The sequence below is a fragment of the Triturus cristatus genome, chromosome 3_2 (assembly GCF_964204655.1).
Source record: "Triturus cristatus chromosome 3_2, aTriCri1.1, whole genome shotgun sequence".
Taxonomy (NCBI): Eukaryota; Metazoa; Chordata; class Amphibia; order Caudata; family Salamandridae; genus Triturus; species Triturus cristatus.
This window is the reverse complement of record NC_140584.1, coordinates 311209225-311227938: the sequence shown is the minus strand read 5'-3', so window position 1 is coordinate 311227938 and position 18714 is coordinate 311209225. Positions and strand designations below refer to the sequence as shown.

Below are 18714 nucleotides of genomic sequence, written 5' to 3'. Positions count from 1 at the left end.
TGGGGCAAGTCCTGGGGGTGCTGGAAAAATGTGTGGGGGCACCAATCCCCCCCACACTGCCCTGGGGACCGCCACCTCCCCAGGCAAGATTTATGAGTTGTGGGGGGGCACGCAGCCCCCCGCAGCCCCGGGGACCAGCACCTCCCCGGGCATCAGTTTAAAAAAATGCGTGGCGAGGGCACCAGTCTCCCCACATGCCTCGGGGACCACCACTTCCCCTCAATTAGAAAAAAAAGAAAAGAGGCACAGATAGAGGCCTCAGGAGGGGGGTCACGCAGCACCCTCCTACATTTTATTTTAAAAAAAAATGATGGTCATGCCCCGGGGGATGGGGTCCCCGGGGCCAAAATTGGCCTCGAGAGGGGGAACCACGCGGCCCCCTGCCCGTTTACCTGGGTTTTTTTAAAAAAAGGTGTCAGGCCCTGGGGGATGGGGTCCCCAGGGCCCAAAAAAAGGAAAGAGAAGGGGGGCACACAACCCCCCTTCTTAATTTTTTTTTTTTTTTTAAAAGCCGGCATCACAGCTAGGCCCCACCCCCTCCCTACAGCGCTCAGCAATCGCGCCCCCTGGCGCGTTATAAATTGAGGAATTAATTCCCATTGAATACTGAGGGTCCCTGGGGGCCAACTAGCCCACAAGGTACCTCCAGTTTGCGCCAGGGAGCTGTGTTGCAGAAAGGTGTTCAGAGGCCACACCCCTTTTTACACCTCTCTGCAACGCAGCTCTGTGGCGCTTACTGGAGGGACTTGGTGGGGACCCTCAGGGCTCAAGGGGAATTAATCATCCAGTTTGCAACGTGCCAGCGGGCGCGTTTGCACAGTAGTGCAGGGAGGGGGCGGGGCCTGACATAGCAAGTGTGCAAACACACCCCCTGGCACATTGTTAGTTGGGTGATTAAGTCCCCTTCAATCCTGAGGGTCTCTGGGGGTGAACTAGCCCACCAGGTACCTCCAGCATGAGCCAGGGAGCTGCGTTGCAGAGAGGTGTTAGAGGCCACGCCCCTTTTTACACCTCTCTGCAACGCAGCTCTGTGGTGCTTACTGGAGGTATCTGGTGGGCTAGTTGACCCTCAGGGACCCTCAGGACTCAAGGGGACTTAATCCCCCAATTTACAACACACCAGGGGGTGCGTTTGCACAATGGTGCAGGCAGGGGGCGTGGCCTGATGTGACAGTGTGCAAATGCGCTCTGTGGCACGTTTTAAGTTGGGAAATTAAGTCCCCTTGAATCCTGAGGATCCCTGGGGGCCAACTAGCCCATCAGGTATGTCCAGTAAGTGCCACAGAGTTGCGTTGCAGAGAGGTGTAAAAGGGGCGTGACCTCAGACCACCTCTCTGCAACGCAGCTCTGTGGCGCTTACCGGAAGTACCTGGTGGGCTAGTTGGCCCGCAGGGACCCTCAGGATTCAAGGGGAATTAATCCGCCAAATTAAAACCCGCCATGGGGCGCGTTTGCACAGTGGTGAAGGGAGGGGCCAGGGCCTGATGTGACGTGTATACTTATGCAATCACTCCGCCAAAACCCAGGCACTTATAAATTCACCATGCACTGTCCTTGCAGCACTCTAATCATCCAATCAGTACCCATGTACTTATACAATGACCCAGGCACTAACACATGCACTGCTACAATCCTCTGAGCACTACCCATGCAGTTCAGCCATCTCCCTGTCAGTACCCATGCACTCTTTCAATCACCCAGCCAGCACCTTGTACTTATCCAATCACTCCAAAACAAAAGAAGGCCCCTGAATGTCAGAATGTAGGGAGAGGAGGGCAGGGGAAATCACAAAACAATAACAACAAACCTCCCCCTATTGATTAATTAATAGGTAATAAATCCAAAAATAACCCAAAAACATCATTGTCCCACAGACAGTATTCTCATCTTAATTTATTTTGTAAAAACAAAATTGGGGGGGAAATTATATATATAAATTCAGTTATAACAAATCCAATCATTTAGATACATAAAATCAATAGAGCAGCCCCACCAGAACATAGTACAAAATGATAACAGAAATAGCAACCTCACGGCTCACAGACACATCATGCAAACATACCTAAATAAAGAAAAAAGAAGAACAATACAAACCATTATTACAAACATCACAAAATCAATATTTTCAAGACATCAACATGAAAACAACAAACAGAAAGCGCCGACGCACGTTTCGGAGTGGAGTTAAAGACCAACAGTTCCTTCGTCAAGGTGCAGTAGGTACAAATCATCAGGTGGTAAAAAATCCCATTCAAGGTTTTTTAAATAGATATATACACGGTGGTGTCGGGGGCTCCTTTATAAAGATGTTTCTAAGCACTTAAATATAATTTGGTTGGCACGGATAGGCAGGAAAAAGCCAAAGGTTCAGTGATACATCAAGTTGATTTCAAAGAGGTCAGAAGTACAATAATATGAAGATAAGACACATCAAGCTCTATAAAACACCAATGAAGAATAGATCAAATAGATCACATGGAAGTTTTCAAACGTTAGATCATAAGGATGCTGTCTATCAGTCACCGAGGTCAGATGAAAAAACATAATGCATACAGGATGGGATGCAGACAGAGCCCGAAGTTAGATAAGGGCCGTTAGGTATGAGGGCATCTTGGGTTGGTAGCTTTCAGGACTGTTGAGTCCTTCGAGTAAATAGTCACCGGGGGTTTGAACGCTTGCAAGGAGATCCAATCACTCCACCAAAACCCAAGCACTTATAAATTCACCATGCGCTCTCTTTGCAGTACTCTAATCTTCCAGTCAGTACCCATGTACTCATTGAATGACCCAGGCACTAACACATGCACTGCTACAATCCCCTGTGCACTATCCATGCAGACCTCTAACCACCTACACAGTACTGATTCACTCCTCCAATTACCCAGGTTGTACCCATGCACTCTAGAAATCCCTCTGTCACTACCAATGCACTCCTAAAATCACCCATCCAGCCTCATATACTTATCCAATCACTCCGCCAAAACCCAAGCAGTTATAAAATCACCATGCACTGTCCTTGCAGCACTCTAATCATCCAGGACCTACCCATGTACTCATGCAATGACCCAGGCACTAACTCATGGCAAATACAGAGAAGGTCATGCTAATTACAGGGGTACCCCAACGCATAGTGTTCCCTAGTGTATGTAGGTGTTTTCACTGTATTCTAAGTGTCTTTTAGCATAGCACTGGCTCCGGTCCTGGTTAGTCAGAGTCAGTTACCACCAGTACCCGTCACTAAAAAGTTGGGGGCACAGGAGGACTTTCTGCTCCTCTGTTGGTTCTTTCTGCACATCTCTTGCTTCTTCCTGCACTTTTCTTTGTCTTTCTGGACTTCTGTTGCCTCTTTCTGCATTTGTCTCGCTTCTTTCTGCACTTTTCTTCCTCTTTCTTCACATGTCCTAACTTTGTAGGCAAAGTTAGAAATTAGCATTTAAAAAACCATTGAAATTCACTGAAAAACCATAGGTTTCAGGCACATTATAGTTAGAAATTAGCATTTAAAAAATCTTAGAAATGTACTGAAAAAAAAACACAGGTTTCAGGGACGTTACAGTAAGTTGGACATTTCACTTGTACAAAACCATAGCAATTCCCCTGTTATAGTTAGTTCAGCTAACTATAACTCGCGCCCCCGCAATGATGAAGTCACATATTACATCATTCATGACATGGTCAGTGACATCACTGATGACATCACTGATGACATCTCAAATGACATCACTGATGACATTATCCACGTCAAAATCTGATGCACCTCCTCACACTCTAATATAACCTTTGACTATGGTAGTCTGTAAAATGCAGACTACCATTTTTTAAACCATCGACACACCACTACCAGTTACTACATATGCACTCACTGATTCCTAGGTCTACACACCCATCCACTCATTCACCCATACAATCACTCATACATAAAGTCACTCATCAATACAACACTATCATATGTACTCATACACCTATACAGACACTCACACACCGCCACTCATCCATGGAATTACTCACACACCTAGTCAGTCATGCAAAGAATCAATCACACTCCCATTTCCTCACCTATACAGTTATACACACACCACCTCACTTATTCAAACATATACTAACACATACTTACTTTCTTATACAATCACTGACATAAGTACACACTCATCCATACAGCCATTCTCACAATCACTGACTCTCACGTATAGTCATTTATATACTCCAACTCTCACATACACTGCCTTTTACATATGTAGTTACTTGGACATGTACAACTGAGACATCCACTCTCTCACCAACACACCCATACACGCACTCACCCACCCATATAGCTGTTTCCACATGCTCTCTTGAACCCATACGCCCAGTGAATCAACCACTCACACATCTATGCAGAGTCACACACCTTCCACCCACCCACACACACACTCAGTCTCCCATACAAATACTCAGGCAACCAATCAATAACCCATATAGACACTCATGTAGTTACTGACCAACACATGCAGCAGCTTACACAACAACAGACATACTGATACACACATTCAGACAGTTTAGTCACTAAGCCATGCATTCAGTAAGACACATTTATTCACTCACTTATTCAGTCAGTCACGCACCTACTAAATCCTTCATCCAGACACTTATACACCCACTCATTCTTCAATACACCTTGACCTATATATAAAACATATTTAAACTTTACAGAAACACACAGTCACTGGATGATGTCATCAGTGATGTCATAAGTGATGTCATTTGAGATGTCATCAGTGATGTCATCAGTGATGTCACTGACCATGTCATGAATGATGTAATATGCGACATCATCAGCAGTGCATTGCGGGGGCACAAGTTATAGATAGCTGAACTATAACGGGGGAATTTGTATGGTTTTGTAGAAGTGAAATGTCCAACTAAGTATAACATGCCTGAAATCGATGTTTTTTTCAGTGAATTTCAATGTTTTTTTAAATGCTAATTTGTAACTATAAAGTGCCTGAAACCTATGGATTTTTCAGTGAATATATATATATATATATATATATATATATATATATATATATATATAAATATATATATATATATTATCTACTGGCGGTCGCCAGTAGATAGTTATAGTTAGGACCCTGTTTCCATAGGAAATCCGCAACATTCTATTTGGAATAACTTTGGCGCCGGTCGACGAATCCTCGCGAAATTTTCAAAACTAATGGGGCGCTACGCTCCGCTCCTACCCTGAAAGTCTCGGGGTGATTCGTCAAGCGGGGGCTGAGAAAAAAGGGGGGTCCCAAAACGCGTTTTCCCCATGCATTTTTCCATAGGACCTTTAGACACAGCTACAGCCCGAACGGCTGAACAGAATTACTTGAAATTTGGCAGAGAGGTAGTCCGCAGGTCAAGGAAGTGCCTTTTGTAGGTCTGGTGTAAATCTGTTCAGTAGTTTCTGAGAAAATAGCATTTAAATCAATATATATATCTGTAAGCGCGCTCCGTGCGCTTACGGTAAGCTTACCGTACGCGTACGGTGACGTGCGCGAGCGCGATTCTGATTGGTTGTTAGATCAAAGTAAACATTCGAATCGGTCGAAACCAGGAAGTATCGGCCGCCATTTTCTGTCTCTCGCACTGAAAAACAAAGGTTGATAACATGAAAAGGGGGCAACAAAGAGAGTTGCAGACCCCCTAGCGTTCGTCAGGGGGTTCACAAAGGACCAAAAAGTATGAAAAATAAATTTAATAATTTTTAAAAAAAATCGAGGAGTGCGCGTACCGTAAGCTTACCGTACTGTGGTAAATATTTCGTTACCGGTACTATTTTTTATGCGGTAAAGTCTATTAAGAATAACTCAGTAAATATAAGAGGCAGAATCCGTGGTATTAGAGGTTTTAAAAGGCTTTATTCCTATACAAAGGAATACAATTCGAATTGTAGGCTTTCTATTCCATCACCACGAAAGTTCAGGAAGGAAGGGCATATATTATTGACAGATAAGCAGTTTTATAGAAAATACATTACAGTGAGACAGATGCAAGAGGCGTAACAGCTGATATTACAGATAAAAGGTGCATACGTAACTAACAAAGGCGTATACATGGGTGTAACTAAAATACGTCATTAAACATGATGTCACAAGTGGGTGGATCCATAGAAGAATCCTGCAATGTCAGCAGAAATATTCGGCAGAGATGCGCGCGCAGCCGCATGACGTGTGATTGACGTGCAACTAGAGGGTGAAGGGGACTTGACATTTAGCTCTACATGTGGAGACAGAAGTCTGGGGGTTATGTCAACCTAATCCCAAATCATATCTAATATCCTATGTTTAAAGAACTGTGTTATCCAAAAGGAAAGGTCTCTAGGATAGAATCTATTCTATACTGACTGTTAGTGCGTGTACAAGCGTCTAAGTGTCTACATGAGATGCGAGGGGGTAGGAATATTCCATGGTAACGGAGCTATGAATTACTTGCATGAGGACAGCGAGGCCTGGCCCCTTTGCACGGTAGCTGGAGGAATGTTTACCTAAACTACTAGACAGGAATGCATCGGATGAGGAGCGGAGTAGATAATCTTGAAGGTGAAATACAGTTTTTGGCAGGCAATATGCTGGATCAGGCACCGTTAGCCGCGCAGGGAGTAGGACTAAGTTCATGGATACAGATGCAGGCTCAGACTGGAGCTTTCAGAGGCAGAAGGCAGGAAAAGGCTTGATGACAGAATTCAGGGCCTACTCGCCTGAATCTGTAAAATGTGGAAAGTGAACCACATAAAGTCGGTGGCCTTTCATACTTAGGAATGGAATATCTGACCCATTCATGGCGGATCTGAAAGAGGACATGTTGACGGTGGACGCACATATATTTGCGTCTTCAAAACTGGAGTAGGAGGGAACATACATGTACTTATAGCATGCACATGGAGCCGTTGGGGTCTACGATAGGGGACATAACTGATCACAAAATTCATATTTCCTCATTCCCTCCTTGTCCCCTACGGACCCTCAGGAGATATCGATCTTCATCAATCCATCGATCTGTTCATATAGCATCATTTGTTCTTCTTTCTTCTTCCGGGATCTTGAACGAAAACTTGGATGTGGGATACACGATGTGGCACACAGACCACAAATCACTGGCCCACATTGTAGACATAAACAGCAACTGAATAGTATGAGAAAGCCAATACCTAGGAAGGATAGGATTCTCCATCCCCAGGCTGACAACACGCCCCAGAACCAACCGGACCAAGTCCAGGTGCCTGGACTCTGGTGTATCTGGCTTATAATCTTATGAAGGCGGGTTATGGCTTTATATACTGACGGCGAATTTTCTGGTATGAAAATGCAGCAACTTGATCCGATGACCCTACAAGCTCCGCCCCTATCGGCCAGGATGACGTCAAGGACAAGACGATTTTGAAGCACAACAATCCGCATAGCAGACTGCTCTTCTGTTAAATTGCCTAAGGCGGAAATAGTCTCGTTCACTACTGCTTCAAGGGTTCTGGTTAATCTACGTATCAGCTTACTATTAGTGACTGTACCTATATAGGGAAAGAATCCTTTATTGAAATCTGTGTATTTTTCCCATGCTGTTTCAGTGTAATCGACAATTGGGAGATCTCTCTGTTGTCTATTGTGTACTAAATGGGTATTTCTATGATAATCAGGAGGAGCTAGGAAAACAGGTGGCAGAAGGAATGCTATGTAACAGGTACCATCCCAATCTAGAGGTAGACATATATATGCGGTCTGGCCACATATGAAGTAGGAATGATGGGAAGCTCTGAATGTAGACTTGCCTTGATCACTGAATTGTATTACAGTGGTGCATTTACTATGGCCCATGTGTATGGACCCATTCTTTCTTACACATAATTCCCCTTTTACTGGGAATACTGACATGGCGGGCAAGATTGGTGTAGCTTCAGATTCAACGTTCAGGATCATGAGGTTAAGTGTAAAATTACCTAATCCATATACTTCATTTTCTAGATCAGTTCCTGTTCTTTTGGGAAGTCCCTCCTTGTTAGGGTAGCAGACTTTAAGCAAAACTAGGTTCAGGTTTCCCCATACCCAGTTGTCTTGATAAACTGCGGAATTTGAATCTAGGGAATTAATCAAACTAAACCATGCTCCACAGGAGCCATTATGTGTGAACGGATAGGGAAAGAGGGGCAAAACTCCCTTATAGTTCTGATAGGGAGGGAGTCGGCCACATATCCAACAATTTGTGGCATTGCTGGTCTGATGGGAATGATGTAACATACTAATAAATGTGTTGTTGCGCAGCGCAAATCTATAGGACAACTCATGCGGAGGTAATTCGCTAAAAGAATGTTCTGCAGTTATGTTGTAAGCACGCTTATGAATAGGGTAATACATATGCAATAGTATGCTGAAAATAATAATCAGAAGACTTAGAAAAAACAAAATTAATAATGTTACTATGCAGTGACTACGAAGTGATTTACAATATGCATGTTTTTTCAGCTGCATCTGTTGATTTCTTTCTCTATTCCGGTCTAGAGGATACATGTCAGAGACAAATTCAACCGATTCACCTTGGAGAGGACTTAAACAATCAAATTGTCTGACTTACTAGACCTCAATTTTAGTTTGTATAGTTCTGGTTTTGATTTCTCAACCAAGGGGAGCTTTGAGTCTGTCTGTGGGGGAATACAGGGTTGAGTATTCACACTGGATGGTAGTCCATAAAATTTCTTGATATGACTCGAGTGCAACCACCCTTTGCGACCCTCAATCTTCACGGCAGTCCTTGTAGTCAGTAGAACCAACTTAGGCGACTTCCACCTAGGATCCAGTTGGGTCTTCCGGTCGAAATTCCTGACCAAAACCAGGTCACCAGGAACCACGTCATGGGGCTTCACCTCAGTATTATCGGGAAAAGCTGCGGTTACCTGTGAACGACAAGATTGTAGTGCAGACATCAAGGAAGCCAGGTAATCTGTCAGCATATTACAGTCAACATCAGTTATTTTGCGAGGTATAGGCATCCCCCACATATTTGGTGGTCTACCGAAGATCACCTCGTACGGGGATAGCCCTGTTCGAGAATGTGCTACCATTCTCATGTAAAAGAGTGCAACTGGTAAGGCTACTATCCAATCGACACCTTTTTCCCTACATATTTTGGACAATCTAATTTTCAGAGTTTGATTATGGCGTTCCACGAGACCTGCGGCCTCGGGATGCCGGACACAGTGGAATTTCCATTGGTAGCCTAACAAAAGGGAAACGTGTTTCATTAGTTCGGATGAGAACGGCTGGCCGTTATCTGAGTAGACAACACGTGGTAAACCGTACCGTGGGAAGAATTCTCGAACTAACTGTTTGGCAGTAGTCGGAGCAGTGTAATCTGAAACCGGGTATGCTTCTGTCCAACGGGAAAGAGCACAGACAACTACGAGAACATATTTGAATCCTCGACATCGTTCCATCTGGATATAATCCATCTGGAGGACTTCAAAAGCATGATCGGGAGGTTGAAATCCACCCTGCTCTACGGGGATGCTTTTACCTGGATTAAACTGACAACATATCATACAGGTACGAACTTTTTGTTTAGCTGCTGCTCGCAAGTGTTTGTTGAACCAAATGTGTTGAATGCTGTCTAGCATAGCTTTTTCTCCTAGGTGCGCTGGACTATGTATTGTGTTAATGATGACTTGAACCATAGAGTCGGGAAGAAACCATATAGATTTTTCCTTCGTCATCCATCCTTGATCCGTTTGGATCCCTCCTAATTCAGTCCATTTCTTTATTTCTTCTGGTGTAGCATGTGTCTGTATATCAATTACATCAAGGGCGGGATCCTTAACTGTCATGCAATGTGTTAGTGTCGGAACTATTGTCTTTGTCATGTCAGTTGTGAGAGTCTGATTCTGAGCAGTCTGTTTAGCTGTTCTGTCAGCTAGGTCATTACCCTGAGAAATGATATTGGTGACTTTTGTATGGGCTTTGCATTTCATAATCGATATTGCAGTAGGTAGATGAATCGCGTCTAATAGGGCTTGAATGAGGGGTCCGTGTTGGATGTGGGCACCGTGAGAAGTTAAATAACCTCTCTCTCGCCACAGTACGCCGAAGTCATGGACGACTCCGAATGCATAACGTGAATCTGTGTATATATTGACTTTCTTATTTGTGGCTTGAATACAGGCTTGTGTCAGAGCGATGAGCTCTGCTGCTTGAGCTGACAAAGTGTTAATACGATTTGTTTCAATGACTTCAGTGTCTGTTGTGACTGCGTAAGCGGCCACTAACTCTCCTGTACTTGTTCTCATACATGACCCATCTACATACAATGTCAAGTCTGGATCTGACAAAGGGATATCTGTCAAGTCTTGTCTGGGTTTCGTCGTGATAGTAATGACTTCGACACAATCATGTGCCAATGGATCTGTTCCGCCCACTGGTAACAGTGTGGCAGGGTTTAACGTATTGCAACGTCTGATTTCTATGTGTGGCTGAAATAATGTCAGTTCGTAACCGGTGAGTCTCGCTATAGTCAAGTGTTGTGTTTGTGTGCGGTTCAAAAGAACCTCTACTGCGTGTGGTACTTGTACTGTCAATTGGTGTCCTAACACTATGGCATCGCTTTGTCTGATTGCTAAAGCTGTTGCTGCCACCGATTTCAGGCACGCAGGAAGAGCCTGAGCTACTGGATCTAATGTACTAGAGAAATAAGCACATGGTTTGTGTGATCCTGCTTGTTCCTGAGTGAGTACTGACAAGGCAGTACCTTCGCGTTCTGTAACAAAGAGTGTAAACTGTTTGCTGTAACATGGTGTTGCTAAAACAGGTGCTTGGCATAAAGCTTTCTTTAAGCTTTCAAAGGCGTGTGTATGTTCTTGAGTCCAAGGGAGAACAGTCGATGTGGCTGCCTCCTGTGTTGTCAACTGGATGAGTGGTTTTGCTAGAAATGCATATTGAGGGATCCACTGCCTACAGTATGAAGTGAGGCCTATAAAAGCCCGCACCTCCTTTTGTGTCTTGGGTGGTGGCATGTTAGCGATTAACTGGATACGGTCGGGTGTAAGCTGCCTTCCCTCCTTGGACAGCGAGTGCCCAAGGTAAACAACTCGCTGGACACAGAATTGCAGCTTAGAAGGGGACACCTTGTGCCCCTTGTCGGCCAGAAATTTCAGAACCGTCAGTGACGCTGTTTCACATTCAGGTTCGCTTCGGGCGGTGATCAGCAGATCATCGACATATTGAAGCAAGGCAGTGTTAACTGGCATGTGGATACTGTCAAGTTCTCGTTTCAGTGCTTGGCTATAGATGCTGGGGCTTTCTGTAAATCCTTGAGGTGCGCGTGTGAATTTAAAACTTCGTCCATTTAAACTGAACCCGAACAAGTATTGACTTTCCGGATCGATTGGGACGCTAAAGAAGGCATTTTTGAGGTCAATTACAGTGAAGAACGTTGCTTCTGAGTCAATAGCTGTTAGTAAGGAAGAGATGTCTGGGACCACAGGGTATTGGGGTACAATACATTTATTTAATTCGCGCAGATCAATAACTAATCGATATACTGGTGGTGCTTTTGGATCCGTTCTTTTAAGAATCGGAATTATCGGGGAATTACATACATTGGAGTCTGTTTCGACAACCACTCCTTGTGAAATGAGCTCGTCAATGATTTGCAGTAAAGCCACAACAGCATCGGGTGGTAACTTGTATTGTCGTATTCGTGGTAGTATTACTCCTGTTTTTAGTGTGACACGATATGGTGTAATATTCATGCAACCAACATCAGTGGGGCCTTGTGCCCATAAATGTGTAGGTAAATTCTGCAGTCGGTGATCCATGTCTCTGGACACGTAGTGACCTTTGAAGTCACGTAGAAATAGTCGTACTCCTTCCGGAGAACAACATATTATAGCTCCTAGAGCTTTCAATGTTTTTATACCTAACAAGTTTTCTGGACATGATTTAGTAAGCAATAAATCTGTAGTACGTGTCAATGGACCAATCGTGAGTGGAAGAGGTTGTGTTACGTCATTTATTATAGGTTTTCCTGAGAATCCAAGGGAAATATTTTGTGAGCCTGAGAGGGGTGCCCCTGGAACTTCACTGCGTCTTATAGTTGTTCTGCTTGCCCCTGTATCAAGTAAAAACTTTCTGTCTTCCCCTAATAGTTCACTATGTACATAAGGTCCCTCTTGGTCTACAGGAACCTCAATAAGGGGTAAGCCAACTTCCCTCTCTAGGCTATCTCATGAGTATCGCTGATAATCGGGATAATCTGCTTGTGTTGTTGCTTGTGTTGCAGCAATAGGCTGCGCTTGTGGTGGTGCTATGGTCTGTTGCGGAGCTCCCTGTTGCGGAGCTAGTTGTTGCGGAGCTAACCTAGGTTGTGCATGCTGAGGGATTTGTTGTTGATTCTGATCCTGTCTAGGTGGACGTGGTCTCTCCTGAGTTCTACCTGTAGCAATATTATGTTTCAAGACTGGACAATCGTGTATATAATGACCTTGTTGTTTACAATAGTTGCATGTCCCTTTCGTGGGACCTGCGGAATTACCCTTTTGATGACTATCGGCTGGAACTGACTGAGCAACAAGCATTTTCATTTTTGTATCTTTCATACGTCTTTGTTCGTGTTCTTGTTCTTCTCTAATTCTATTGTGATGATATTGTAACATCTGTAACATCTGTGATGGGGTATTACCTTGCCAGGTACTTTCGAATTTCAATATTCTATTCTTGACTTGTAGCAGAGAATTTTCAACTAATTTTGTCACAAACAGATGTGGATATGACTCACTACTGGCTTTTATGCCACTGTTTATACCAAAACATTTTTCAAATCGGGAATAGAAATCACTAGTGTCTTCATCTGGTTTTTGTTTACAGGCTGATATTGCACCCCAGTCTTCCTTTTTCGTAGTTAATAAACGTGGCAGTACCTGCACTAGTAGTCCTGCTAGTGCTGTAGTCTTTTCCCCAAGCCCTGATCCTGCAGCTCGGGCCTTCTCTTCGTTTTCTAATGCTGTCCAATCTATCTTTTGGTCTCCCACCTCCCATTCCTTTTCTTTGAGTTTCTCATAAACACCGGCGGGTAATAGGACTTTTAATATTTTCATAATATCGGGGTAGGTATACTCTCCCATGAGTAACATGTCTTTTATCTCGCGGTGGAAACCTGCTGGGTCCTTGTCATGACTGGGTACTACTTTTTTCATTTCTAATAATTCCAGTTTAGTTATAGGCGTGTACACAAACACGCGTGTAAAGTTATTACCGTCACCTCTGATTGGGTGTACTTCGCGTAACGGGTTCTGTCTATCTATGTGATACATTTTTCTTCCCATAATGGGAACTGGAACGTGTTCTGGGCATACGAAATTTAAATATTGGTTTCGGAATTCTAGAATTTCTTTGATCAAATCAGTACCTGACCCTCTCCATATGTTCGTGAGTAGTTCTGTCAATATGTCAGGTAAGGGTCCTGGATCGGAGTGTTGGCTTTTATATAATATAAGGAGGTGTTGAATCATGTATATACTAGCTAAGCGCTGTTCGTATGGGTCAAGATTCAGAAACGTGTGTGCAAGTACATCATCATTGTAGTCGCTGGGACTGTCAGCCCATTGTACTGCTGACCTGGCTAATTCTTGTTCGTCCATGGAATCGAGCACATGGTACCCCCTTCGATCTCGGAGTAATTTATCGGCGGCTTGGAATAGGTGTTCGGGGGACTTTGTATTTAACATAGGATTTGGAAAATGTCTATTATATTCTGGACGTAGTGGACGTATCTGATCATTAAAGCCTCTAGTATTATTATGGGGTCTTCCTCTACCTACATAAGCTATCGTTTCTAATTGTTCTGAATCTTGCTCCTCCTCCTCTTCTGATTCTACTCTGTCTGTTTCTCGTCTTTCTTTATGTATTCGTTCTATTTCCTTGCGGATCTTTCGACACATGGCTATTATACACGCCTGTCTATCATGTTTCTCTTCTGATATGTTCTGACCCCATTTGACAAGTCTTTGCATGGTATCGTGATCTGCCCCGGGCCTGTCTTGATTCCTAATTACACAATTTATGAAGAAACGTAGTAGTTGTCTTTGGACATCCACTTTCTGGTATTCCATAGCTTCGTTAATACTTTCTGGACCTCGCCCTGTTTGGACAAAGCGATATATTTCGTCTAGGTGTTCACCCATTCCTGGTATTGTCATTAAATATAATGTAGCTCGTCTTATTCGTAGTGATGATATGAGCAATTTATCCTGTCTACCTGGTACTGGGTCGTATCTACAATCCACAAGCTGTTCTTTAAACATGTCGGATGTCGCTAGTTGGGGTGTACGTTGGAGTGCTAAATCTCTAAGGGTCTGTTTATTTCGCGGCGGGGTGGCAAACATGTCTGTCGTACCTCCTGTAGCACCATCTGAGGTGGTAGGCACGAAAGGATTCGTTGGACGTAGGATAGAGATTGTGGATGCGGGAAAAACTGTAGAAACGGACGGACCTGTGGGAACTTGTGTAGGAGTTTGTAGTTGCAGAGGTACAGACGGATGCTCTTGGTGTTGAACACCATCGGCAAGCGGTATGTGTGGTATGGCATTAGCATACTCGGGAGCTACGTCATCTAAATAGGAGGAAAGGAAAACTTCCTTTGCTGTTTTGGGATGTGTTTTGGGATGTGCTTTTATCGGGAGTAATGGAGGAGTTAAATCTTTTGGTATTTCCGGGGTAGCCTTAGGTAACCCTTCGGCCAGAAGAGGATACATACCATTCATAAGAGTGTTTCTTTGTCTATCTACTTGTTCTGAGTTTACTCGGGTACCTTCCTCAAGTAATAGATTTTCTCGAGTTTTGTTTGAATTCTCTCTATCTTTCTCTTCCTGTCTGAGTGCTTTTTCTGTACGTCTGTATGATTCTTTACGCCATAATTCAATGGCATCTTTCTGTGACTGTCTGGCTTTCTTTTTCCATAATTCTTCTTCTACTCTCATGATGCAATCTGCATCCCAGGTCCCCGCTGCGGGCCATCTCTGATTCTCTGGTAATTCTTTGGTGTAGTCCACCCATAAATCAAGAAATAATACGGCATCTAGGCCATGCTTATGATACATAAAGTATCCTGGAGTATCCCTAGGTGGAATGGGAACAGCTTCTTCGAGTACCCCTTTTCTGGTTTTGATCTGTCTTAGTTTCGAAAAGAGCGGCATTTTTAGATCTGGTTACTTAATCTTAAACACACTTAATACAAATAAACACAATAATGAACAGTCATTCACACCACAATGTATAGAACGTATTAAAACATTTAACATTTAACAGTTTTAACGAACAATGATAATTAATAGAAAACTAGTTACTGACATAATACTGACACTAGATAATACTTATTTATATGCAAGACATACTATATATACTGCTAAACAGTACAGATACACTGCTGAAACAGTGCAGACCGGATTTGTGTACCCAAACCCGTCTTGACCGGCACAGACTATGTGCACGTTAACTGCCTCCCCGGTAAAGGTACTCACCGGGTAGCTCGGAACGGAAGGCCTCGGAACGAAACTGAAACTGGACCGGACTGGACTCGACTCGACTGGACTCGGAACTTCGGAACCTGGTGGGCCTCTGTATACCTCGGATCTTGCTCTCTCAGCTAGGCTCTGGTCGGGATACTTCGCACTTCTCACCGCCTCGTCTGGGTGTTGATCGCAGCCTCAGTCACCCCCGCTCGGCCGGAGGGAGATACAGGAAATCCTGCGGGTACGCGTTTTTGTCCGTTCAGCTATGGCAGGAGACCGGGCCTGCAACGCACCGCCGGCGCGTGATATGAGAAAGTGTCCCTGTTCGGGCGCCAATTTATGTGGTAAATATTTCGTTACCGGTACTATTTTTTATGCGGTAAAGTCTATTAAGAATAACTCAGTAAATATAAGAGGCAGAATCCGTGGTATTAGAGGTTTTAAAAGGCTTTATTCCTATACAAAGGAATACAATTCGAATTGTAGGCTTTCTATTCCATCACCACGAAAGTTCAGGAAGGAAGGGCATATATTATTGACAGATAAGCAGTTTTATAGAAAATACATTACAGTGAGACAGATGCAAGAGGCGTAACAGCTGATATTACAGATAAAAGGTGCATACGTAACTAACAAAGGCGTATACATGGGTGTAACTTAAATACGTCATTAAACATGATGTCACAAGTGGGTGGATCCATAGAAGAATCCTGCAATGTCAGCAGAAATATTCGGCAGAGATGCGCGCGCAGCCGCATGACGTGTGATTGACGTGCAACTAGAGGGTGAAGGGGACTTGACATTTAGCTCTACATGTGGAGACAGAAGTCTGGGGGTTATGTCAACCTAATCCCAAATTATATCTAATATCCTATGTTTAAAGAACTGTGTTATCCAAAAGGAAAGGTCTCTAGGATAGAATCTATTCTATACTGACTGTTAGTGCGTGTACAAGCGTCTAAGTGTCTACATGAGATGCGAGGGGGTAGGAATATTCCATGGTAACGGAGCTATGAATTACTTGCATGAGGACAGCGAGGCCTGGCCCCTTTGCACGGTAGCTGGAGGAATGTTTACCTAAACTACTAGACAGGAATGCATCGGATGAGGAGCGGAGTAGATAATCTTGAAGGTGAAATACAGTTTTTGGCAGGCAATATGCTGGATCAGGCACCGTTAGCCGCGCAGGGAGTAGGACAAAGTTCATGGATACAGATGCAGGCTCAGACTGGAGCTTTCAGAGGCAGAAGGCAGGAAAAGGCTTGATGACAGAATTCAGGGCCTACTCGCCTGAATCTGTAAAATGTGGAAAGTGAACCACATAAAGTCGGTGGCCTTTCATACTTAGGAATGGAATATCTGACCCATTCATGGCGGATCTGAAAGAGGACATGTTGACGGTGGACGCACATATATTTGCGTCTTCAAAACTGGAGTAGGAGGGAACATACATGTACTTATAGCATGCACATGGAGCCGTTGGGGTCTACGATAGGGGACATAACTGATCACAAAATTCATATTTCCTCAGTACGCGTACGGTAAAAAAAAAAAAAAAAAATAAATAAATTAACAATCACATTTAATATATAAATCTAAGGACCCCCAAGGGAGAAACAAACAATTGATATTTTGTAAAAAATTAACAATAAATAGATAACTTAGCATTTAAAAAACCGTACAAATTCACTGAAAAAACCATAGGTTTCACACACGTTATAGTTAGGAATTAGCATTTAAAAAACCTTGCAAATTCACTTAAAAAACCATAGGTTTCACACAAGTTATAGTTAGCTGTACATTTCACTCGTAAAAAACCAATGAAATTCCACGTTATAGTTAGATCAGGTAACTATAACTTGCGCGACCGCAATCCACTGCTGATGACGTCACATATTACATCACTCATGACATGGTCAGTGACATCACTCATCACATCAATAATGACATCTCAAATGACACATTGCGGATTGCGGTCGCGCAAGTTATAGTTACCTGATCTAACTATAATGTGGAATTTCATTGGTTTTTTACGAGTGAAATGTACAGCTAACTATAACTTGTGTGAAACCTATGGTTTTTTAAGTGAATTTGCAAGGTTTTTTAAATGCTAATTCCTAACTATAACGTGTGTGAAACCTATGGTTTTTTCAGTGAATATATATATATATATTTCCAAAATAACGCTTCTTCTGATCGTCTGGGACCCAAGAGAGGTGACGCATATGCCGGCGAAGCCAACCGGCTAATATATCCCAAATTTTCGTAGCCAGTGAATGCGCTCTCAGTAAACAAAACTCCACAGCCAGTCTCAAAAAGAGGTGTTTAATACTGTTTTTCTGTGGAAAAAAAAAAAATATATATATATATATATATATATATATATATATATATATATATATATATATATATATATATATATATATATCCAGCTCAGAAACTCCACTCGTAGAATGAAGGGGACTGCACACAGGCAAGGTTCTCGGATTTTCAATTTATTATTCCGAGATAAACGCCAGGACGCGTTTCGGCATTCGCACCTTTTTCCACTGTATTACAGAATGCAGTTCATTTGGTGCAATTATATCCGGTTGTGTTTCCGGTTCACATGTGATCAACATAAAAGAAAGACTTACATAAACTAAAAAATATATAAATAGAAAAGCGCTAATCTCGCGCAATAGCACGATTATGCCGACATTATAATGCATATCAAAATTGACATTAATAAGTTAGAGGCAACAAAATGATACCATACATTCAGTAAAAATCATACTCTTGATGCTGTGCGTATGAAATTGATTAGTCGGCATCAAGTCATCATCAAGCCCTGTATGGGCAAATGAAATCCATTCAGTAATAATTACAGTCTTGATGCCATGTTTATAAAAAATAAAAAATAAAAAATAATGATCATCAAGTCTGCATGTACCATAACTTAATCAAGCCCTGTATGGGCAATCTCAGATACACAAACTTGATTGGTGATAAATTCAAAAGAAAGCAAGCACATAAATCTTCAGAATTCCATAGATCAGGATTCAATAAACTTATAAGCAAAACTGAGTAATTGTAATCTACCCTAAGTGACATGCCAATTCTTCTTCAGTGTTTAGGCCATTGGGAACAGCAGTTTGGAGATCAATTATAAAACGAGATTCCAGTCTTCTTAATTTAAGTTCACGGGTCCCGCATCGCTGTTGGGG

The 18714-nt window shown here is 42.9% G+C and overlaps 1 protein-coding gene across 1 annotated transcript in view; it reads right to left on the bottom strand.

The window, feature by feature from the left end:
* LOC146857246 (pancreatic secretory granule membrane major glycoprotein GP2-like) overlaps positions 1–18714 on the bottom strand; it is a 606316-nt gene that overhangs the window by 301508 nt on the left and 286094 nt on the right. The window lies entirely within an intron of this gene.